Source organism: Monodon monoceros, unplaced genomic scaffold (assembly GCF_005190385.1).
Source record: "Monodon monoceros isolate NGI ecotype Baffin Bay Population unplaced genomic scaffold, NGI_Narwhal_1 Super_Scaffold_4, whole genome shotgun sequence".
Lineage (NCBI taxonomy): Eukaryota > Metazoa > Chordata > Mammalia > Artiodactyla > Monodontidae > Monodon > Monodon monoceros.
Genome location: NW_021703781.1, coordinates 10,158,264 through 10,182,146, shown reverse-complemented (window position 1 = coordinate 10,182,146; position 23,883 = coordinate 10,158,264). Strand labels below are relative to the sequence as shown.

Here is a 23,883-nt window from a genome sequence, read left to right as displayed (position 1 = left end):
ACGACTTCTTAAGATTAGTGGTGGATACACAGATCCCGGATTGAGTTGTATTCTTTACACCTTCGAGATACGTTTTACAATATATCTCGTATATGTCATATTTTTAAAGTGGGAAAACATAACTACAATCAAATCTTTATAATAAAGAAAAATGTGAGACAAAGACCTGGACCCACTCCCACAACCTGCTGAATTCAGGCTCATTCCAAAATGAGATGTCAAAAAGGAACCAGTGCAAAATGTAGTCAAGGGTATGACTAGAAAAAGAGAAGAGCAAATGGCTGACTACACACATGCTGCAGCAAAGTGTGACCAGGAGGCAAAGGAAATCAATCAGGAAATATTTCAGATTGAAGTATTCAAATTTAGTGAAGCTGATGAGGGAAAAATACAGAGAAGAGATGCAGATACAAAAGGAAGAAATAAAACTTCTGGAGAAGAAAAATTCAAAGGTTTGAAAACATTTCCTCAGGGTACAGGAAATGGGTAGGAGAAAACTTTCTGAGTAATAAAGCCTTCTGCAAGTTTATGAGTCTTTATGCGAATGTACTGCCTTAAGAAATAAAACAAACTAAAGTAAAAAGAGCTTTCTTCCAACCTTAAAGGTGGAAGGACAACCTTAAAGGTGTCCCTACATGTTGGCGCAGACCTCTCATACCCCCGGGTCCTAGGATGCGGACCCGTCCAGGACTACCAGACATCCCTGCCCTAAAACAGGGATTTTCCCCAAACTCGTCCTCTGTCCCGCCCCCGTCCCACCCTTCACTTAGGGTTCCGAGTCTCCATGCTCCCGCTCTTCTCCACATCCGGCACCTCGGTCGTCCCTATCCCTCTGCGAACCTAGAGGAGGATGAAACGCGGGGAATTCTGCAGTCGCAGTTGAGGCTGGTTTAACATTACCATGGAAACCCCTGGGCGAGGCTTCCGAGGGGCGTGGTCAGGAACTCGGCGGGCCGGAGTCTACAACTCCCGCACGTCGTGCGCATGCATTGCCTCCGAAAGCCCTTCGGCTCTCGGCGTGTTCTGCCCCCTGTCGGTCCTGTGCCCAAGCATCAGGGAACTACAGCCCCAGGAACCCGCGCCCCCGCCCCGCTTCCGGGTTCTCGCCAAACCCCACCTTCTTCTCCAGGAAGACGCGGCGCAATCCTACTTCCGAAAGCGAGCCGGAAGGACGCAAAGACCGCGCCGGGGCGGGGTCTCCGAGGAGGGCGTCCGGGGTCGGGGCCACGAGGGCGCCATTGTGACGCGTCCGGAGCGGAGCCGGGGATTGGTCGGCCAGGCGCAGGGCGGGGCCGGGGCTTGTAGAGATGGGCGCTGCTGGGAAGGGAGGCGAGGGATCTACGTGTTCCGTCGTCGGGGGTAGGGAAGGGCTTGAGAGGCACGTCTGAACTTCTAAAGTTACTGACTGGGAGAGTCCCCCAAACAGTGAGCCCAGACGACGCCTGGATTGAAGACCAGCGTGGTAGAAGGAAATGAGAGTCATTTCCTGCTGAGAAGGAAGGAGGGAACCGGGAACAGCGGAGACCGATAATGGCGGCTCTAGAGGCAGAACTTGAGGGGCGGCCGCAGGCTGTGCTGTCAGGTCTTGGGTCGCTGCTCCGCAGGGTCACGGGACCTCGCCTGGCTTCCTCGGCTTGTTCCTTCAGACCCGTGGTCCCCAGCCTTTTTGGCACCAGGGACTGTTTAAGACAATTTTGGGGGGGTGGAGTTTCAGGCGGTAATGCGAGTGGTGGCGGGGATGGTTCCGGCAGTAATTCCAGCGATGGTTCAGGCGGTAATGTGAGCGATGGGGAGCAGCAGATGAAGTTTCGTTGCCTGCCGCTCACCTCCTGCTGTGTGGCCGGGTTCCTAACAGGCTAGGGACTGGTAGCGGCCCCAGGGGGTTGGTGACTCCTGTTTCAGGTCCGCAGGGCTTTCGGTTCAGGCCTCGTCCTCAGAGACAAAGTGCTGGGGCAGAGGATGTCACCACTAAGACCTTCACTTCTGGAAGAAACACGTACGCCAGTTCAGTGTCATTTGAGTTCCTGCTACATCCAAACCAGCCGTGTTTCTGCTCTGAAAAAGACAGATCGAACTTTCCAGCCCTTGGCGACGAGTTATTTGTTAAGCACATGTACAGTGTCGAATTAGCAGTGTCAGGGACCAACAGTTGTCATATCCTGTAGCAAAAACTGCTAAGCAATCTCCTTTTGCTTTTCATCTTAATTATGATCAGGTTCAGCTCTAAGAAGTAAAGGAGCCCCCAGAGCCACCGTTGGTAGCTGGCCTGAATGCCCTGATATACATAAGCGACGTCATGGAATTTTGATGTCAGATGAGGTCTCTGACGAGATGGAAGGTGAAGAAAATAAGACTAATCGTGCCTAAACAGATGGACACTGCAACCACAAAAAGATGACCAAACATCCCTTCCCTAGCTAACATGAGTGACTATTGCTTCACTAATGATCCATTTTTCTTGCTTTCCAGATAAAAACTATTAAGCGAATCACTGAATTGCCCCGCTTTCTGACAGCACCAGAGCAGACCCCTGTTTCCTTGGGCCTGCCCCCAAATCACCTAACACAAGCCCAAGCACTATAATAAGCCCTCTTTAACACCCATTTTCTGGGATGCATGGTTGCCCATAGTGTCAGGTCTCCCTCACTATAGCAGTTAACCCTTCATTGTTTGACCATAACTATGTTTCGGTAGTCTTTGGTGGGCATCACCAGTATGAATAAACTTACATTTATGAATTATACATAACCATACAAAACTTTAGAGCCTATACTCTAACGGGAAATCAAAACAAACGTTAATGTGAATGATAAAATGGGGCAAGATCTTGGTATATGAAAGGCTTGTATGCTAAATGCCATGTGGGGTTGTGGTTTGGATTCTAGAACGGTAGAAGGACATAAACGGTAAAATCAGACTAAAGTCTGTAGTTTAATTAAGAGTATTATACCAATGTGAATTTCTTAGTGTTGACAAATGTGCCATGGTTATATAGACATTAAATACAGGAAAAAAAAGTAAAGGGTATACAGGAGCTCCCTGTACTATCTTTGCAACTTATCTGTAGACTTAAAATTATTCCAAAATAAAAATTTTATTTAAAAAAAGCTTATGCCCAGGGACTTCCCTGGTGGTCCAGTGGTTAAGAATCCACCTTCCAATACAGGGGACACAAGTTTGATCCCTGGTCGGGGAACTAAGATCTCACAAGCTGTGAGGCAGCTAAGCCTGTGTACTCTGGAAGACTTCACGCCACAACGAAGAGCCCATGTGCCACAACTAAGACCTGATATAGCCAAATAAATAAATTTTTTAAAAAACATTAAAAAAAAAAGCTTATGCCCAATATACCCTTTAGGGAGAAGGATTATTTTTGCTTTGAACTGGGGTGATGGTTATTATATCTAGAGTGACCCCAGTATGAGCAACAGAAATAAGAAGAGGTGTAGTCAAGAGCAACAGCTCTAGTCACAACAGCTCTTCTGCCTCAATTCCAGCTTCTGGATCTTCCCTACCTGACATTTCAGGGTTCCTTCCTGGGCCCCTCCCCATAGCCCCCCTCCCCTCCCCTCAATCCCTCTGGGACTGTAGCCACAGTCACTGAAAGTGACCACACCTGGTCTAGGTCCTGCCTCACTATTTTGTCATCACGTAGACAAAAGATTCCTGACTGCTTTCAGAGTGGAAGTAAGCTGTAAGTGGGTAAGAATCGCAAAGATACAGGAGGGGAAGTTGTGTCAAGGAAGCACTGTCAAGTCGAAGAAGAAGAAATGAAAATGCCTCTTTCGACTCTGCAAACACATGGACACATCTCCTGAGCTTTCTGTGGTGTGGTGTTGTCACACAGCCCCCAGCCATGACGCAGGCACAGGAGTTAATTGATACTGTAATGGAAGGCATCAGGCTATGATACACCAACAAAACAGAGAATATAGGATACTCAAGCCTGGACCCCAGATAGTCACTGAGGGACTAAGTATAATAGCCCAGCTTTTCACAGTAACAGTGGATAGAAATTTTCATTCAGGTAATCCTCCTGCAGTAAAAGAAAGATACATATAGATGTCAAAGGCAGAAGAGAGGTTGAAAAAGGCTTGCTTGGCGACTTCCCTGGTGGCGCAGTGGTTAAGATATCCATCTACCAATGCAGGGGACACGGGTTCGAACCCTGGTGCGGGCGGAGCAACTAAGACTGTGTGACACGACTACTGAGCCTGAGCTCTAGAGCCTGCAAGCCACAACTACTGAGCCCGTGTGCCACAACTACTGAAGCACATGCGCTACAAGAAGAGAAGCCACTGCAATGAGAAACCCTCACAGCGCAACGAAGAGTAGCCCCCACTCGCCGCAACTAAGGAAAGACCGCGCGCAGCAACGAAAACCCAGTGCAGCCAAAAGTAAATAAATAAATTTATTTTTTAAAAAAAAGAAAAAAAGGGCTTGCTTGACTTACAACAATTTGGACTGCAGAAGGAGCTTGTCTTCCAGAATCTGATGCCTTTCATTATGTGGTACGAGTGGTAGTAGCTACCTCTATAGCAGTGCTGTCCAATAGAAATATAATGTGAGCTGCAAATGTAATTTAAATTTTTTCTAGTAGCCACATTTACAAAAGTAAAAGCACAGGTAATATTAATTTTAATAGTTTTATTTGGATCAACATATCCAAAATATCATCTCATATGTAGTCAATATATAACATTATCAATGAGACATTTTATGTTCTTTTTTTATTCTTTGAAGCTTGGTGTGTGTCTTCCACTTACAGCACATCTCCATATATTTTTTTAAGTCAGGAATTTTAATTTTTATTAGGAATACTTAATGTATATTTAGATTTCATAAAATTTAGAGTTGAAAAAGCAGATTCCTATATCCATGTTGTTCCAAACATACTTAAAAGTTTTTCCATAACTGAATTATGAGTTTTAAATTCACATTAAGGCAGGGATGTGAAGAAATTGGAACTCTGTGTGTTGCTGATAGGAATGTAAAATGTTGCAGCTGCTGTGGAAAACAGTATGATAACTCCTCAAAAATTTAAAAAGAATTACCGTATGATCCAGCAGTTCTGTTTTCTGGGTATGTAACTGAAAGAATTGAAGGCACAGTCTCAAGAGACAGTTGTACACCAATGTTCATAGCAGCATTATTTACAATAGTCAAAAGTTGGAAGCAACCCAAGTGTCCATTGCCAGATGAATGAATAAACAAAATGTGGTGTATACAGACAAGGGAATATTACTCAGCCTTTTTACAAAGGGAGGAAATTCTGGAACATGAATTTGAGGACCTTATGCTACGTGAAATAAGCCAGTCACAAAAGACAAGTATTGTATGATTCCACTTACATGAAGTATCAAAAGTAGTCAGATTCATAGAGCCAGAAATTAGAATGGTGATGCTGCCAGACACTGGGGGGAGGCAGGAAATGGGAAGTTGTTAATAAGCAGAGAGTTTCAGGTTTTCAAGATAAAAATGAACTATGGAGATTGGTTGCACAATACCAAATGTACTTAACACTACTGAACTTAGAAATGTTTAAGATGTTAAATGTTATGTTGTGTACTTGACAAAGTAAAAAGTCAGGTCCTCAGTCATACTAGCCACATTTCCAGTGTTCAACAAGCCTATGTGGCTAAATGGCCCCGTTATCACACAGTGCAGCTTTAGATGAAGGGAAAAGAGAACCAGAAATCCTACTATCTTCAGCTACCACTCTGAAAGGGTGCCCTGGGGCTCTGTCTCTGCTCTAAGCCACTGCCTTTCTTCACTCCACCTGGAGGGGTTAGAACCTGTTATTTAAGTCTTAGATGTGGTACTCATACTAATCACTTCAGAAAAAAAGCTTCTGTTTCCTTGAGGCAGTTTCACTTGTATACAGAAGAAGTGTAGCCTTCTGAGGTGCTAGCCATCCACTGTAACTCTGTGGGTGTAGTATTTCTCAGAAGGAAGGCACCAGAGACTTCCTTAACTCCATTTGTCACCCCTGTGAACTTTTATCCCACAGTGGATTATTTCACACTGAATTTACTGTGATCCAACGTCTGAAATTTAAAAGCAGCTTTTATAAAGTCTCATTTGTGAAGAGCACAGACATTCAAAATCTTAGGGTGAAGGAGTGACAGGAAGCATTATCAAGGTTTGCTTCTGACTTTCCCTCTAGGGCCTAAGTGTACTGTGGTTTTCAGTACAATTTAGGGTTGCTCACAGGTGCTTGATAATATATTTTAGACAAGGATTGACTGGAGCTGTATTGTTTTTGTAGTAATCTTTGTATTTGATTACTACGTGATTTAATCAAATTTTCTATTCTCAGAGTCTTTAGTTACATGTGACTCCTGAGAATCTTTATTCGTTTTCTTTTCCTTGGCTGCACCACACAGCTTGTGGGATCTTAGTTCACAGACCAGGGATCGAACCCAGGCCCTCGGCAGTGAAAGCATGGAGTCCTAACCACTGGACTGCCAGGGAACTCCCGAGAATTTTTATTCTTAAGAATAAAAATCCCTGGGCTTCCCTGGTGGCGCAGTGGTTGAGAGTCCGCCTGCCGATGCAGGGGACACGTGTTCGTGACCCGGTCCGGGAAGATCCCACATGCCGCGGAGCGGCTGGGCCCGTGAGCCATGGCCGCTGAGCCTGCGCGTCCGGAGCCTGTGCTCCGCAACGGGAGAGGCGACAACAGTGAGAGGCCCGCGTACCGCACACACAAAAAAAAAGAGAATAAAATTCCCTGAGCTTTATGGTACACTCTCTAAACGCAAGAATAGGACAATTTAATTCTCTTTATCTTCTGTGCACTTTCTCCAGCTTTGCCCCTATGGCTGATGCACTAACAGTGACCTGGAGGTGGGGGTGTCTGAGCAGTTTCTTTTCGACTACCATGTGGATCCCTTCAAACCCATGAGTGGGCGTTTCAAGGACCGGGTGGTCTGGGATGGGAACCCCGAGCCGGTATGATGTCTCCATCATCCTCTGTAAGCTGCAGTTTGATGACAGTGGGACATAAACCTGCCAGGTGAAGAACCCACGTGATGTTGATGTGCTGATAGGGGAGATCTGGCTCAGCATCGTGCACACTGTACGTGTCTCTGAGATCCACTTCCTTGCTCTGGCCATCGGCTCAGCTTGTGCACTGATGGTCAGAATAGTAATTGTGGTGGTCCTCTTCCAGGATTTCTGGAAAAAGTGGTGGGCTGAAAGAGCTCATAAAGTGGTGGAGATAAAATCAAAAGAAAAAGAAAAGCTCAACCGAGAAAAATATTCTCCGTTTGGAAGACACAGACCAACATTCTTAGATGGAAGCTGAAGAGTTCCAAGAACCAGAACCCTAAAATAAGATGAAGTTAATGGAAGCTTTTCTTTGGCTTTTCCAGTTGTAACCTGTCTTCCAACCAGCTCTGCAGTATAAAAACACCTAGACAAGCAATGTTCCTCTGGTGCCAGCATAGGGCCGTTCTTGAGCAGATATCACCAGACTCGCACACAGCCCTGTTACTAAGGTTTTATTTAATTTCCAAGTGCAAATATTTTTCAAATGCTCATTAGCTTTTGTATACTAAGAAGCTACATTTTTGCCCTTAAACACTCCTTGTGGATTATGACTTGTATACACATATATTGGCATCAAATGGGATAAAAGCCAACTTGCCTTTCATAATCCTTAGAGCAGCATTCTTGCTGCTAAAGTTAACATGTTTACTCTTTCCTTCTCACACTCTCAATTAAAAGGTGAGCTAATTCTCCCCACACCAAAAAAAAAAGTGTATTGGGAAATTAAAACAATACGAAAAATGATATTTATTTTGTATTCTATAGCTTATTAGAAAACTTCAGGATTAACGTGGGGCTTTTTTTTTAACGTCTTTATTGTAGCTTTACAATGTTGTGTTAGTTTCTGCTGTATAACAAAGTGAATCAGCTATATGTATACATATATCCCCATATCCCCTCCCTCTTACGTCTCCCTCCCACCCTCCCTATCCCACCCCTCTAGGTGGTCACAAAGCACCGAGCTGATCTCCCTGTGCTATGCAGCTGCTTCCAACTACCTCTCTACTTTACATTTGGTAGTGTATATATGTCCATGCCACTCCTCTCTCACTTCGTCCCAGCTTACCCTTCCCCCTCCCCATGTCCTCAAGTCCATTCTCTACGTCTGCGTTAAAGTGGGTTTTTTTTTTACTTTTTTTTTTTTTTTTTTTTTTTTGGGCACTCCGTGTGGCATGCGGGATCTTAATTCCACGACCAGGAATCAAACCGTGCCCCCTGCAGTGGAAGCTCAGAGTCCTAACCACTGGACCGCCAAGGAATTCCCTAAAGTATTTTATTTGTAAAAACTTCCCAAGAGTAGTCTGAAGAATGCTTGCTTCTTCTTTTCATTGTATAATTTACAATAGTAGAGCGAGTATCTTTTCAATGCCTTGGTGAACTGTCATACTCCTTTATAAATTTGGATCAGCTTGCAACATTGTATCCTTTCCATTTTTTAAAAAATTTATTTATTTATTTATTATTTATTTTTGTCTGTGTTGGGTCTTTCCTCATTTCTGTTGATCAGTTCCCCTTCAACAAGTTCCTCTGGTTGCAGATCTAGTCTCCTGAACAGCGGCAGTGTCAACATTCCCCCATTTAGCTAGTTCTTCTGTAACTCCATTTATACTCAATTCCAGTTTCACTCCCAGCATTATCACTTTTCATTTATTTGCTGCATTTTCATCTTTGTTGGTCAGTTCTCTCTCTTTTTTTTAAATTATACTATTCTCTTTATTTTTCTGTAGTTTTGAAAATTTCCATAATAAAACAAGTTTTTTTTAAATGAGTTTTGTTTTGATATTATTGTATTATAAAACATCAAAAAATATCCTTTTTTAAAATCAATTTATTTTATTTATTTAATTTTGGCTGTGTTGGGTCTTTGTTGCTGCACACAGGCTTTCTCTAGTTGCAGTGAGCAAGGGCTACTCTTCGTTGCGGTGCGCGGGCTTCTCATTGTGGTGGCTTCTCTTGTTGCAGAGCACAGGCTCTAGATGCGTGGGCTTCAGTAGTTGTGGCACATGGGCTCAGTAGTTGTGGCTTACGGGCTGTAGAGCGCAGAGCTCAGTAGTTGTGGCACACAGACTTAGTTGCTCCGTGGCATGTGGGATCTTCCCGGACCAGGGCTCGAACCCATGTCCCTTACACTGGCAGGCAGATTCTTAACCACTGCACCACCAGGGAAGCCCCTTTCCTTTTTAAAAAATATTTATTTTGGTTGCGCTGGGTCTTTGTTGCAGCAGGCAGCCTCCTTAGTTGCGGCATATGGGCTCCTTAGAATTGTGGCATGCAAGTTCTTAGTTACAGCATGCATGTGAGATCTAGTTCCCTGACCGGGGATCGAACCTGGATCCCCTGCATTGGGAGTGCAGAGTCTTAACCACTGCACACCAGGGAAGTTCCCCCCCAAAAATCTCCTTTTTCTTAATGAAGACTTCCAGGCAGAAGAATATAATCTTCTGATAGACCATTAACTGGTACATTAAGTTAAATCTTACACAGTAACTTAGAAACTGATAAAAATAATTTTTAAAATATTGTGTAAATTACTGAATATTTCTATATCAATAAAAGACCACTAAAAGTTGGGATTTTAAGCCAAAAGCAAATCAAAGGACCATGGATTATCAGTGAAATTTGTTGTAGCCAATATGCTTGTTCCCTAACTTTATGTACAGGCATACTTCATTTTACTGCACTTCACTTTATTGTGCTTCGTAGATATAGAGGGTTTTTTTTTTACAACTTGAAGGTTTATGGCAACTCTGCATTGACCAAGTCTATTGGCACCATTTTTCTGACAGCATGTGCTCATTTTGTGTCTCTATGTCACATTTCGGTAATTCTCACAATATTTCAAACCTTCCACCAGCAAAAAGATTATGACTCGCTGAAGGCTCAGATGACAGTTAACATTCTTTTACAATAAAGTGTTTTTTAATTAAGGTATGTACATTGTTTTTTAGACATAATGCCATTGTACACCGAACATACTACAGTATAGTGTAAACATAACTTTTTTTTTTTTGCGGTACACGGGCCTCTCACTGCTGTGGCCTCTCCCTTTGCAGAGCACAGGCTCCGGACGTGCAGGCTCAGTGGCCATGGCTCACGGGCCCAGCCGCTCCGCAGCATGTGGGATCTTCCCGGACCGGGGCACGAACCCATGTCCGCTGCATCGGCAGGCAGACTCTCAACCACTGTGCCACCAGGGAAGCCCTAAACATAACTTTTATTTGCACTGGGAAATCAAAATTTATGTAACTTGTTTTATTGCAATATTCATATTCTTACGGTGGTCTAGAACCAAACCCAAAATATATCTAAGGTATGCCTATGGGGTTTCTACTTCTCCAGAAGAATTTATCCATGCACAGTAGGTGATGTTTGCAATCACACAAATGCTGGGTAATTAAGATTTAAGCAATTATCCAAAACTACTCTGGCCTATGAGTCAAGTAATTGTTGTTGGGTTGCTATTGCCTTATTGGTAGAATCAGCAAGTTTTCCCAATTCCAGAGAGACTTCTTTTTTCTTTCTTTCTTTCTTTTTTTTTTTTTTTTTTGGCTACGCTGTGCAGCATGTGGGGTCTTAGTTCCCTTAACCACGGAACTGCCAGGGAAGTTCCTCCAGAGAGATTTCTATTCATTTGTTCACTGGCATGAATAAGTGCCCTCCCAATGAAAGCAAATCTAGAGTCATGTATACCTTCTGGGAATTCCCATTTAAGGTGGCAATGAAGGTTTAATGGGGAAGATGAATGACAGGACCAATGGGAGACTTCAGATTTATTATGAATGTCCAAGGGGACAGTTAAAAATACTAGTAACTAGCATTGGCCTCCAATCTGCCAACTGTCTAAACATTCATTAGCCCATCAGGAGGCCTGTTTGTTACAAAGATAAGATCAGGTGGTGCATGTAAGACTACTGCTAGGGTTTGATTATTAATAGTGCAATTAATTGGGATTATTCTATTAGCCCTTTCAGTGGGTCAGTGGTGTTTGGTGAACAGTTAGGGAGAAACCATCATGTTCTGTGGACTTTGTTCTCAAAGGCCATACAGAAGGGAGTTGTTTTGCCATGGCAAGCAGACCTAACCTAGTGTTGAGAACTGTACAGGTGGAATTGGTATGGTTAGCTGCATTGAGAGCTATGACATGGAAGAGGTCAAAGCAAAGTACAGGAAAATCTGGTTGTAGAAGTTCTGACTTGATGAAAAATATCCAAAGGGGTGTGGCTATAGTTAGCTGTCACAGTGGAGATGAAGACTAAAGGGTCATGGCTGTCATGGACAGATTGGGTTTTCTGATGACAGATCCAACATTCAGAAGGGTCCAAATTCCTTTGGACCATAACCCTTTGAGGGCAGCATTGTTTTTTTTTTTTGGCCATGCTGTGCAGCATTCAGGATCTTAGTTCCCCAACCAGGAATCGAACCCGAGCCCCCTGCATTGGAAGCGCAGAGCCTTAACTACTGAACCGCCGGGGAAGTCCCAAAAGGGCAGGGTTTTTTTTTGCGGAAATATTAACAAGGTGATTTCCTTTAGCTTCTAAAGAGTCAAGCGTAGCATGCCTCAGAACCTTAACAATAGACAAAGCAGCAGGTAAGAATATGGTTTCTAATAATTCCTGAACATAAAGGCTGTTTTTAATTTGATCTCTGCTGAAAGTAAGGAAGCCATGCTGTTTCTATAAAGTTCCCAAATTGTGAGCCACGCCAAAGGCATAGCTACTGTCAGTGTAAATGTTGGCAGTTTTGCCCTTGACTAAGATACAGGCCCATGTGAGTGCACATAGTTTGGCTTATTGGGCCAAAATAGTCAAAGGCAAAGGTGCCACTTCAGTTACTTAAAGAAGAGTTGACATTGCATATCCAGCACGATAGTTACCATGTTCATCTTTTAAATAAGAACCATCAGTAAACCATGAGAGGTCAACATTATCTAAGGGCATTTCCTTTAAGTGGTCACGGGGTGGGAGTGGGGTGTGTGTGTGTCATCTGTAAAAGAGGGGAGAAGAGTAGCAGGGTTAAGGTTATTAAAGTAGGAAAAGTGATTTAAGGGACAGTTAACAGGAGAATTTCATAGGAAGTGAGATGGCTTACTGAAAATTGTTGATTATGATGAGGGTTAAGAGCTTCAACAGCATGTGGCGCAAAGAAGGTTAAAGAGAATCCCATGACTATTTCTTCAGTCTTTACAAAGAGGGCAGTAGCAGGTACAGCTCTGAGGTGGGGGTTAGGACGTATCCCCAGGTTCCAGGTTCTAGTTGTTGGCTGTAATACCCTATGGGTCAGTGGTGATCCCATACTTTTGGGTGAGTACCCTAAGGGCATTCCCTTCTTTTTTCATACACAAAAAGGAAGAGAAGAAGTTGATAATTGGGGTGTCCAAGGACAGGGGAAGGTATTAAATTTTCCTTTAATATTTGGAAAGCCCTGTCACCTGAATCTTCCCAGGTGACAAGAGTCAGGTTTAGTAGTTTTTAACAAGGGATATAAAGGTTGGGCTGTAAGGGAAATTTGGGGGAATCCAGCTGAGAAAATAGCCTGCCAATCCAAGAAAACATTGCAGTATGCATTTGATTTGGGGCTTTGGGAAGTTCAAGATTCCATGAAGTCTGTCTGGATCTAGATGCAGTCCTTGTTCTGAGAATAGATGTCCTAAATATCAAACTTGAATTTGAACAAATTGTAATTTTTTCCTTAGAGACTTTACGCCCCTTTTTGGCTAGGAGTTTCAGCAAACGGATGTTTTCTTCTTGTGAGGAGGCTTAAGATGGGGAGCAGAGAACTAAGTCATCCACACATTCTATTAAAGTGGAGCCTCCAGAGAACTTGATATCATCTAGATCAGCCTTTTTTTGTTTGTTTTTTTGTTTGGCTGTGTTGGGTCTTCATTGCGGTGTGTGGGCTTTCTCTAGTTGCGATGAGCAGGGGCTACTCTTCGTTGCGGTAGGCAGGCTTCTCCTTGCAGTGGCTTCTCTTGCTGTGGAACATGGGCTCTAGGTGTGGGGGCTTCAGCAGTTGTGGCTCGCGGGCTCTAGAGCGCAGTCTCAATAGTTGTGGCACACGGGCTTTGTTGCTCCGCAGCATGTGGGATGTTTCTGGACCAGGGCTCGAACCCGTGTCCCCTGCATTGGCAGGCGGATTCTTAACCACTGTGCCACCAGGGAAGTCCCAGATCAGCCTTTAAATTTTGTGAGGGGACTTCCCTGGTGGTCCAGTGGTTAGGACTCTATGCTTCCACTGCAGGGGGCACGGGTTCCATCCCTGGTGGGGGAACTAAGATCCTGCAAGCTGCCTGGTGTGGCAAAAAATAAATAAATAAATGAAGTTTGTGAGAAATAAGAAGGGCTTTTAGTGAAACCCTGGGGCATTCCTGTAAAGGTATATTGCTGGCCTTCCCAAGTAAAGACAGAAAGATACTATATTGACTTATCTACTGGGATACTTTAAAAAAGCACTACAGAAATTAAATCAAACCAAAAAATTTGCTCTCAGTAGGGATGGAGGCTAGTGAAGCGTAGGGATTGGGGCAACAGGGTGTTGAGGGATGACAACACTGTTTATGGCTTGCAGGTCCTAGACAAGCCTCCGTCCACAACTATTTGGTTTCTTTACAGGTAAAATGAGAGTGTTGCACTGACTGGTGCAGGGGGTAATGAGGCCCTGGGCCTTATGTTATTGGCTTAATGCCTTGAAGGGCCTCTTTATTTTGGGGTATTGATTAATCTTGTGGAGAAGTTTTGAGGGACCTATTTGGATCTTAATAGGAGGTGCATGTGGGTACTGCAAATATCAGTTGAGGATTTTGCCCATAAGGAGAGTGGTAGCTGACCGAATAGGGACCAATTATTAGTGTTCTTGGAATTAGCTCCAGTGTCAGAGATGGAGAAAAGAAAAAGCTGTTGAAGGGCCATTTGATTCACCTAATTGGCTATTTTGGTTTCTGCTCTCAAATTCTAGAATTGTTTCTCCCTTTTGGGAGAAAGAAATTCCAGCATGTTATTTTTCTAAGATATCTTGGGTCAATAAGTAAATAGAGGTGGAGGAACAAAGGCAAAAACAGTGAGTACCTCTTAGAGGGCCTAAGCAAAAGGGGATAGTTTTAGAGATTAAAAACCTATTGAGGTTTATTAGAGACCCCCACTATTTGAAGCATTTTAGTACTCTGAGGCAGGGGCTTTTTAATGGTAGTGGGGCTGAGCACCAAGAGTGTAGCTCTGGTGCAAAAAGGACAGAAAGAGATTTGTCCCCAATCTATAGAGTAGCTTCTTCAAGTCAGTTAAGAGAAAGAAGTGGGGAAATCCCCTGTAGTTCCTCAGCGTCCTTGGGGTTGAGGACATTGGTAAGGCTGGTTAGAGGATTGAAGGTGCTTGGAGTACTGAAACTTGTAGCAGTAATTCTTCCAGTGTCCTAGCTTTTAGAAATTATGATGGACACCAGAAGGGTTTTGGTTTTGTTTAGAGGCCTCCAATTCTGGAATTGAAGATTAAAGATTTTAGTGGTCTTCCTTTAAGTTGAATCATCTAGGGTTTGGGTGAGTTGGGTTTCTAAACTAACTAAATCTATAGTGGACATAATTTCCCATTATATCCTGGTCCTTTTAACTAGAAGAGAAAGATCTCAGTTCAGCCTGTTAATTAACATAGATTTAAAGGCAACTCAAGTAGATTCAGCACCCAAAGGAAGACCAGAATTTTCTTTAAAGACGATTTGGAGCTGGCTGAATAATAATCATGCATGAGCTCATTGGGCTTGTGGATACAAGCTTGAATCTTATTCTGATCAACTGGTTTTGAGAAAGTCCTAAGAATTGCCAAATGGTGTCACTCGGTGATTCCATGAGCCTGATAATAAGGCGACAGGGGTTTCTTTGTCCCCAGGTTGTAATTCTAAAGATTTCTCAGGATCATCTCAATTGGCAGTTTTCATTCAGTGTGGGCCTGGCCTTTACTGACAAGGATATGAATTAGTTGATATAACTCAGAGAAGCCCAGTTGATAAGTTTGAATGACTATATTAAATTCCTCAGCAAATCTCTGGGGATCCTCAGTTACTTCGGGAAAATCTTTGACTATGGCTCATAGTTCAGCTTTAGTACAGTGAACATAAGAAATTAGAGACTTAGCATTTTTTTAATTAAAACATTTTTTAAATTCATTTTTATTGGAGTATGGTTGCTTTACAATGTTGTGTTAGTCAAGGCTTAGCATTTGGATCCTCAGAGGGTCTGATTTAAGAGGCGCAGATTTTAATAGGTTCAGGAGAGGAGGAGACATGGAAAGGTTCAGAGAAAAAGGAAAGTTCAGTAAGGGGATTACAATAAGGAAGTGGAGTGTATAGAGGAGTCGGGGACAGTACAGAAGGGAAAGAGGAAGCTGGCTCCAGAGACAAAGAGGATGGGGGAAGGGGGAAAAGAGGCCTCAGAAGATTTTTATGGTCCTCTTTCAATTGTTTTTTCACCTTGGTTAATTTAGAAATGGTATTTTGTAAAGAGGCAATTTTAGAATCTTGGATACATTTGGAAGCCTCCAGGTACCAATGAAAATATGCATCCCATTCAATCGGTTTAATTTTAGAGCCACAGTCTTCTAATTTCATTCTGAGAAAAACAAGTTTGGGGAGGTCGGAAGTTTCTCTTAATGGCCATTGGAGTGCTAAATTATCTGTGGTTAAGTTGACCCATTTAGTTAAGAATGTGCATGAGGAGGGACCATAGTTTTGTTTTTTAATTAAATTATTTTATTTATTTATTTTTGGCTGTGTTGGGTCTTGGTTGCTGCATGGGGGCTTTCCTCTAGTTGTAGAGAGTGGAGGTTACTCTTCGTTGCGGTGCGCGGTCTTCTCATTGCGGTGCCTTCTCGCGGAGTACAGGCTCTAGGTGCGCGGGCTTCAATAGTTGTGGCTCGCGGGCTCAGTGGTTGTGGCTCACGGGCTCTAGAGCGCAGGCTCAGCTGTTGTGGCGCACGGGCTTAGTAGCTCCGCGGCATGTGGGAATCTTCCCGGACCAGGGCTCGAACCTGTGTCCCCTGCATTGGCAGGCGGATTCTTAACCACTGCGCCACCAGGGAAGTCCCCCTGGTTTCTTTTTTTTTTAATGGTAGGCGGGCTTCTCACTGCTGTGGCCTCTCCCGTTGCAGAGCACAGGCTCCGGACGCGCAGGCTCAGCGGCCATGGCTCATGCGCCTAGCCGCTCCGCGGCATGTGGGATCTTCCCGGACCAGGGCACGAACTCGTGTCCCCTGCATCGGCAGGCGGACTCTCAACCACTGCGCCACCAGAGAAGCCCACCCCTGGTTTCTTTATAGCGCCCGATGTGGCCTGCCTCTTGGGATACCCTGACAAGAGCAAGAGTTTAGGTAGTTTTAATGATTCCTGATATGAGGCTGTCTGTGATGCAGGAAAAGTTGTGGTTTCTCTTTCACTATACAGAAGAGGAATAAGTCCTATCCTTTCCTTCTCTCTCTCTCTCTCTTTTTTTCCTCTGTCTCTCTCATTACCACCCACACATCAAACCACTTTAGTCAACTGACTGTTAACTTACAAACCCCAATCCCCCTTTTTCATCTGTTGTAGGTCAGAAACTTTCAAAGTCAACATTATTGAGCACTCCTATTATGAGGATAAAGATCTCAAATTTGTTCCATTTTTCCACAATAAAACTTGGGGTTTATCTTTTCATAAATAAAGTTGTCAAAATGAAAATGTTAGGACACATTGCTGCTTAAGAAATCCCAAGTGATAGAAAAGCGAACTTCCAACAAAAACATAGGTAATGAAAATCGTTAGCATTTAGTGAGCTCTCAGAAGGAGGATTGCAACCCACATGGCCTGGGCCCACACTTCTGTCCTTTCCTAACATCTTTCCCACACGGAGTGAGGCTCAAGAATCACTGGCCAATGGACTTCCCTGGTGGCGCAGTGGTTAAGAATCCACCTGTCAATGCAGGGGACACAGGTTTGAGCCCTGGTCTGGGAAGATCCCGCATGCCGCGGAGCAACTAAGCCCGTGCGCCACAACAGCTGAGCCTGTGCTCTACAGCCCACGAGCCACAACTACTGAGCCCAGGTGCCACAACTACTGAAGCCCGCACACACCTAGAGCCCGTGCTCCGCAATAAAGAGAAGCCACTGCAATGAGAGGTCTGCGTACTGCCACAAAGAGTAGCCCCCACTAGCCGCAACTAGAGAAAACCCACACGCAGCAACGAAGACCCAACGCAAGATCAGCTCGGTGCTTTGTGACCACCTAGAGGGGTGGGATGGGGGGGGGGGAGACGCAAGAGGGAGGAGATATGGAGATATATGTATACGTATAGCTGATTCACTTTGTTATACAACGGAAACTAGCACACCATTGTAAAGCAATTATACTCCAATACAGATGTGAAAAAAAAAAGATAATCTGAAATATCAAGACTAAAAAAAAAAAGTTTGTACCAGCATTCACTTGTACGAAATACCATTGTGCTTAATATTGAATAAATATCTTCTTTTATGAATTAAAAAAAAAAGACCCAGAGTTGCCTCTGTACAGCTTGCAGACTGCTGGGAGTCTGGGCTGCTACCCTGCGTGAGTCCTCCTGCAGCTTTCCCTGCTGTCCGATCCTCTCGGCTTCGCGATGCCGGTGGACCTCAGCACGTGGTCCGGGCCTTTGAGCCTGCAGGAAGTGGACAAGAGGCCGCAGCACCCGCTGCAGGTCAAATACGGTGGGGCGGAGGTTGACGAGCTGGGCAAAGTGCTGACACCCACCCAGGTTAAGAACCGGCCCACCAGCATTGCATGGGATGGCCTTGATCCAGGTAAACTGTATACCTTGGTCTTGACAAACCCCGATGCTCCCAGCAGGAAGGACCCCAAATACAGGGAATGGCACCATTTCCTGGTGGTCAACATGAACAGCAACGACATCAGCAGTGGCACGGTCCTCTCCGATTATGTGGGCTCTGGGCCTCCCAAGGGCACAGGCCTTCACCGCTACACCTGGCTGGTTTACGAGCAGGACAGGCCACTGAAGTGTGATGAGCCCATTCTCAGCAACCGATCTGGAGACCACCGTGGCAAATTCAAGGTGGCAAATTTCCGCAAAAAGTACGAGCTCGGGGCTCCGGTGGCCGGCACGTGTTACCAGGCCGAGTGGGATGACTATGTGCCCAAACTGAACGAGCAGCTGTCTGGGAAGTAGAGGAAAGCCAGGAGATGGACACGGTCCCAGAGTTCCCAAGCAGTGTTTCAGTTTAGTGATGCATGCAGATTTCTCCCCTTCCCCCTGCCTGACCCCTGAGCGGTCAGATTTAGATTTAGGGTGACTTTTCCTTCTGCCTGTCCTCTGTAATTCTAGGCGGTTTACGTTTTGATCAAATTTGAACTCCGTTTTGGTGGGGGATATTTTGGTACTAGGATGGGGTCATCAAAATGTTAATATAACAACCCAGACGTTAAAGAAGAAAAAAATTCTGGTAAAAAGACCAGGTCTGCAGTATTAGAGCAGAGCATCAAAGAATCTTCAAGGGAGGTAGAAAAAAAGAGAGGGTTGATTGCCTCTGCCTTTGTGAGCCGGAGCCCAGGATTGTCTGTGACGGCATCTTCTGGCATGTGTTTTCACGGCCCTGTCTCTCACGAAGACAACCAGGGGCCGGCACATCCGCTAGCCCACCATGTGATACATCTCAGGCTGGTTAGTGGGTGTCAGTGTCCTGCTCTGGCTCCTTTAAAGAGCAATACTGAAAAAAGTAATAGGGAGAGAGTTGCTGTTAAAGCTTGGCCATCTAGATGAGCTGCAGGGCTGAGTGAGAGGTCATCAGAAATCCGAAAGTCTGTGCCTGTTAAATTGATCACTCTTCGCTGTAAGAAAAGCCGGTCTGGAGTTGCTGAATGTTGTGTTAATTCTGCTATTTGCTTATAGTTGAATAAAAACATTGCGTAGTTAAAAAAAAAAAAAAAAAGACCCAATGCAGCCAAAAATAAATAAATAAATAAATACATTTATTTAAAAAAAAAAAAATCATTTGCCATCCCTGGTCTCCTTGCCCATTGGCCCTTGGGGAGCACAAACTCTGCTGTGAAAAACCAGAGGCAGGAGGGGCTGCTCCCCAGAAGGTGCTAGTATTCAGGGGCACTGGAGGACAGATGCGTGGAATTTAGTGACAGACTCCCTCCCACCTACACAGCCATGATGGTTTTGAACTAGAAGGCACAGTGGGAAGGAGCTGTTTTAACCATATTACCTCGGATGAGGCATGGCTCTGTCAGATGCAGATCAAGAGAAAAAAATGGAAAGAGTTTTACAGTGTTTTGTACTCACAGCTCTCAGGGGAGGACACAGTACGCCACCCATGACCACTCAAGGGAAGTACCAGGTCAGTCTCACAGCAGAGCAAGGGGGAACTATGGGCAAGCATCTTTACTGTGGTTTTGCTGGAAGGAAAGAGAGCAAACAGATGTAGGACCGGCTAATTTGAATAATTTCAGAAGGTTCTGGGGCACAGGGGCTGTCCCTGCTTGTCTGATATTTAGTCCTGGGGCAATTAGGGTGAGCATATGATGGCCCCAGAATGTGAGAGCCCAATAGGGTGGTGTTTGGTGGTATGGACTTAATGGGCTGTTCAAGAAGAGGAACTGACCAGCTTCTAGCTAGGGCCTCAAAACTGGATCAAGATAGCACACACCTACCCATACAAACTATACTACAGGAAGCAATATTCTTTAAAAAAATATGTAAATGGACTACACATTTTGTTACTTTTCTGCTCTCAAGACTTCATTACTCCACACTGTATGTACATATTATCTTCAAAATTTTTCTCAAATTTTGAAATATTTCATCATTCAAAAATTGTATTATAGGACTTCCCTGGTGGCGCAGTGGTTAAGAATCTGCCTGCCAATGCAGGAGACACCAGTTTGATCCCTGGTCTGGGAAGATCCCACATGTCGCAGAGCAACTAAGCTCGCGTGCCACAACTACTGAGCCTGCATGCTGCAACTACTGAAGTCCACATGCCTAGAGCCAACAAGAGAAGCCACCACAACGAAGAGTAGCCCCTGCTCGCTGCAACTAGAGAAAGCCTGCGTGCAGCAAGACCCAACACAGCCAAAAATTTAAAAAAAAAATTGTATTATACTAATTGCTTTTTTTTTGGCTGCACCGCGGGGCATGTGGGATCTTAGTTTCCCCCACCAGGGATTGAACTTGTGCCCCCCTGCAGTGGAAGTGCAGAGTCTTAACCACTGGACCACCAGGGAATTCAAGTCACTGCTTTTTAAAGAGTTGAAGGGTTGAAAAGCATCTCAGACACTGGTTTATCCGTAATTTTTGGTCCAAAAACAATGAAAGGAAGTAGTCAATATATCAAATGGCATTATCTCTTAGATTTTTACAATATCTGTAATTTTCTGTATGTTTTAAATATTCCATAATCTCTATAAAATGGAGGTTAATGAGAAAGAGAAAAGCTGCAAGCTGACCTGCACCCAGCACATCTTTTTTTTTCTAGTTTTATTGAGATATAATTGACACATAATAGCACATCTTTATGCAAATGAAGTTTTCTGCCTCTCCTGAGGCCCCCACAGAAGTGAAGGAGCCTAACTGTACATATTTCTGGTGGGGAAAGCCCATTATCAAGCTAAAGGGGGACAACTCAGCATGGTGACAGAGCTAGACATAGCTTAAGTCAGGCCTTGTTGCTGGCCAGGCCTGCTGTGGAAATGGTCAAAGTAAGGGCAGCCACACAACACTGCCCAGTACCACCCAGTCCCCCTGCAGTCTTTGGTGAGGCAAAGAAACCAATTCAAGCAAGTAACCATCAAACTCATTAGGTGCCATAACCCCTCTTTTACTGTTTAACACAAAGTGCTGTTTGAAAGAACTGAAAAGTATCTTAAAAGAACTGCAAATAACCCAGGGGTCCAGACTTCTGTGGTGGTGACTTTTTTTTTAACATCTTTATTGGAGTATAATTGCTTTACAATGTTGTGTTAGTTTCTGCTGTATAACAAAGTGAATCAGCTATATGCATACCTATATCCCCATATCCCCTCCCTCTTGCATCTCCCTCCCACCCTCCCTATCCCACCCCTGTAGGTGGTCACAAAGCACGGAGCTGATCTCCCTGTGCTATACAGCTGCTTCCAACTACCTATCTACTTTACATCTGGTAGTGTATATATGTCTCTCTCACTTCATCCCAGCTTACCCTTCCCCTCCCCGTGTCCTCAAGTCCATTCTCTACATCTGTGTCTTTATTCCTGTCCTGCCCCTAGGTTCATCAGAACAATTTTTTTTTTTAGATTCCATATATATGTGTTAGCGTACAGTATTTGTTTTTCTCTTTCTGACTTACTTCACTCTGTATGACAGATTCTAGGTCCATCCACCTCACCACAAATAACTCAATCTCATTTCTTTTTATGGCTGAGCAATATTCCATGGTATATATGTGCCACATCTTCTTTGTCCATTCCTCTGTTGATGGACACTTAGATTGCTTGCATGTCCTGGCTATTGTGACTTATTTCTTTTTCTTTTCTTTTTTTTTTTTAACATCTTTATTGGAGTATAATTGCTTTACAGTGGTGTGTTAGTTTCTGCTTTATAACAAAGTGAATCAGTTATACATATACATATGTTCCCATATCTCTTCCCTCTTGCATCTCCCTCCCTCCCACCCTCCCTATCCCACCCCTCTAGGTGGTCACAAACCACCTAGCTGATCTCCCTGTGCTATGCGGCTGCTTCCCACTAGCTATCTATTCTACTTTTGTTAGTGTATATATGTCCATGCCACTCTCTCACTTTGTCACAGCTTACCCTTCCCCCTCCCCATATCCTCAAGTCCATTCTCTAGTAGGTCTGTGTCTTTATTCCCATCTTGCCCCTAGGTTCTTCATGACTTTTTTTTTTTTCTTAGATTCCATATATATGTGTTAGCATATGGTATTTTTCTCTTTCTGACTTACTTCACTCTGTATGACAGACTCTAGGTCCATCCACCTCACTACAAATAACTCAATCTCGTTTCTTTTTATGGCTAATATTCCACTGTATATATGTGCCACATCTTCTTTATCCATTCGTCTGTTGATGGACACTTAGGTTGCTTCCATGTCCTGGCTATTGTGACTTATTTCTTGAATAAGCATTGGTGCTGCTTCAAAGGTACATTTTTCTATATTGGTCAAGAAAATTGATCACACAAGGCTGTGACCGCTGAGCCTGCTGGCATCTCACCTAGGTTGTCTTATCCTTCATCCTTGGCTACTACAGCACCAAAGGAGAATCATTACATTTGGACTGGACCTATACTGTGGCTGGGCAGTTCAATTGTTTTCTCACTTCATTCTTTCCTTCTTTCAGATGGGAAAGGGAGGCAGAGAAGGGGCTTGGGAGCCAGCCTGAAAGACCTATCTCTCACTGCACTTGAGAGTGCAGCATTTTAACGAGTGCAAGACCCTGGAAATAGAGTGCCTTAGCCCAATGGTCAGACCTGTTATCCACAAGCTGAGTAACCTTAGGAAAGTTACCTTAACAACTCTATACCTCTGTATTCTTCTACTAAGTGGTGATGATAATAGTAACATCTACTGGTGGGTTGCTATGATGCTTAAATGAGATTAAGTACTCCTAATAGTGCAAACCACAGTGAAGGTGCAATACATATTCACTATTGTTACTGCCACTGCTATTTGACAGATAACGGGATTTTGAGTAAGAGCCTCCTCTGAGCCTTGGTGATCCTGCCTATCCAGGCGCACTCCTGGGAAAGAAGGGGAGGGGGGTATCAAAGCTTAAAGGGCAAATTGTTCTTTCAAGGGATACCAGTTGTAAAATTCTAGACAATACAAACCTCTGTACCATTTGTTGTGGACAAGTGGTTTCCAGAGACGAGCTTATTTTTTAAAATTTAAAATACTTATTAAAAGGTATTAAATCTGTGATAATAATCTATTTATATTAACAACAGGAAATAAGCAGGCAGGTCAATCTGTAAGAGGATACATCTTAAGGTGATTTTCATTTGTGCTGAATTCAATTGTTTTTACTTCACTTTATTTTTAAAATATTTATTTATTTATTTGGCTGCGTCAGGTCTTAGTTGAGGCACGCGGGGTCTTCGTTCCTGCATACGGGATTTTTTTTTTTTTTTTTTACGGTACGCGGGCCTCCCACTGTTGTGGCCTCTCCCGTTGCGGAGCACAGGCTCCGGATGCGCAGGCTCAGCGGCCATGGCTCACGGGCCCAGCTGCTACGCAGCATGTGGGATCTTCCCGGACCGGGGCACCAAGCCGTGTCCCCTGCATCGGCAGGCGGACTCTCAACCACTGCGCCACCAGGGAAGCCCCCTTAGGGATTTTTGTTGTTGTTGTTGTTGCAGCATGTGGGATCTAGTTCCCTGACCAGGAATTGAACCCGGGCCTCCTGCATTGGGAGGTTAGAGTCTTAGCCATTGGACCACCAAGGAAGTCCCTCAATTGTTTTTAAACCAGACAGTAGAGGTGCACCTCGGTGCAGGTACTCGTAAGAATCGAACAAATGTGTCTTTTTCGATTTCAGAGCTTAGGTGAGACACTTTTGCGGACACAGAGGTGAAAAGAAAAGGTGGAGGCCTCTAAAGCCCCACGGCTGAGGAGGTAGTCCAAGTGGACCAGGTGTGCGCAAGCATCCTCCAGTTGGTGAGGTGAGATGGCTATCTGTGGAAAAGGTCTGGGATCTGTGACACCAGTCTGAGCTATCCCAACCCTTACCGTGGACGAGGGCCAACACGTGACTGTGCTGGTGCTCACCTGCAAAAGATACTGTAGTGGACTCCCTAGGAGCAGGGGAAGGCTCATCATCAGGC

General features: G+C 44.2%; 2 pseudogenes; both read left to right on the top strand.

Annotated features, from left to right (window-relative positions):
• The first annotated feature begins 6,742 nt into the window (after positions 1-6,742).
• Positions 6,743-7,298, top strand: LOC114883262 (annotated as a pseudogene).
• A 10,365-nt stretch (positions 7,299-17,663) lies between these two features.
• On the top strand, positions 17,664-18,240 carry LOC114883366 (annotated as a pseudogene).
• The last annotated feature ends 5,643 nt before the right edge of the window (positions 18,241-23,883 follow it).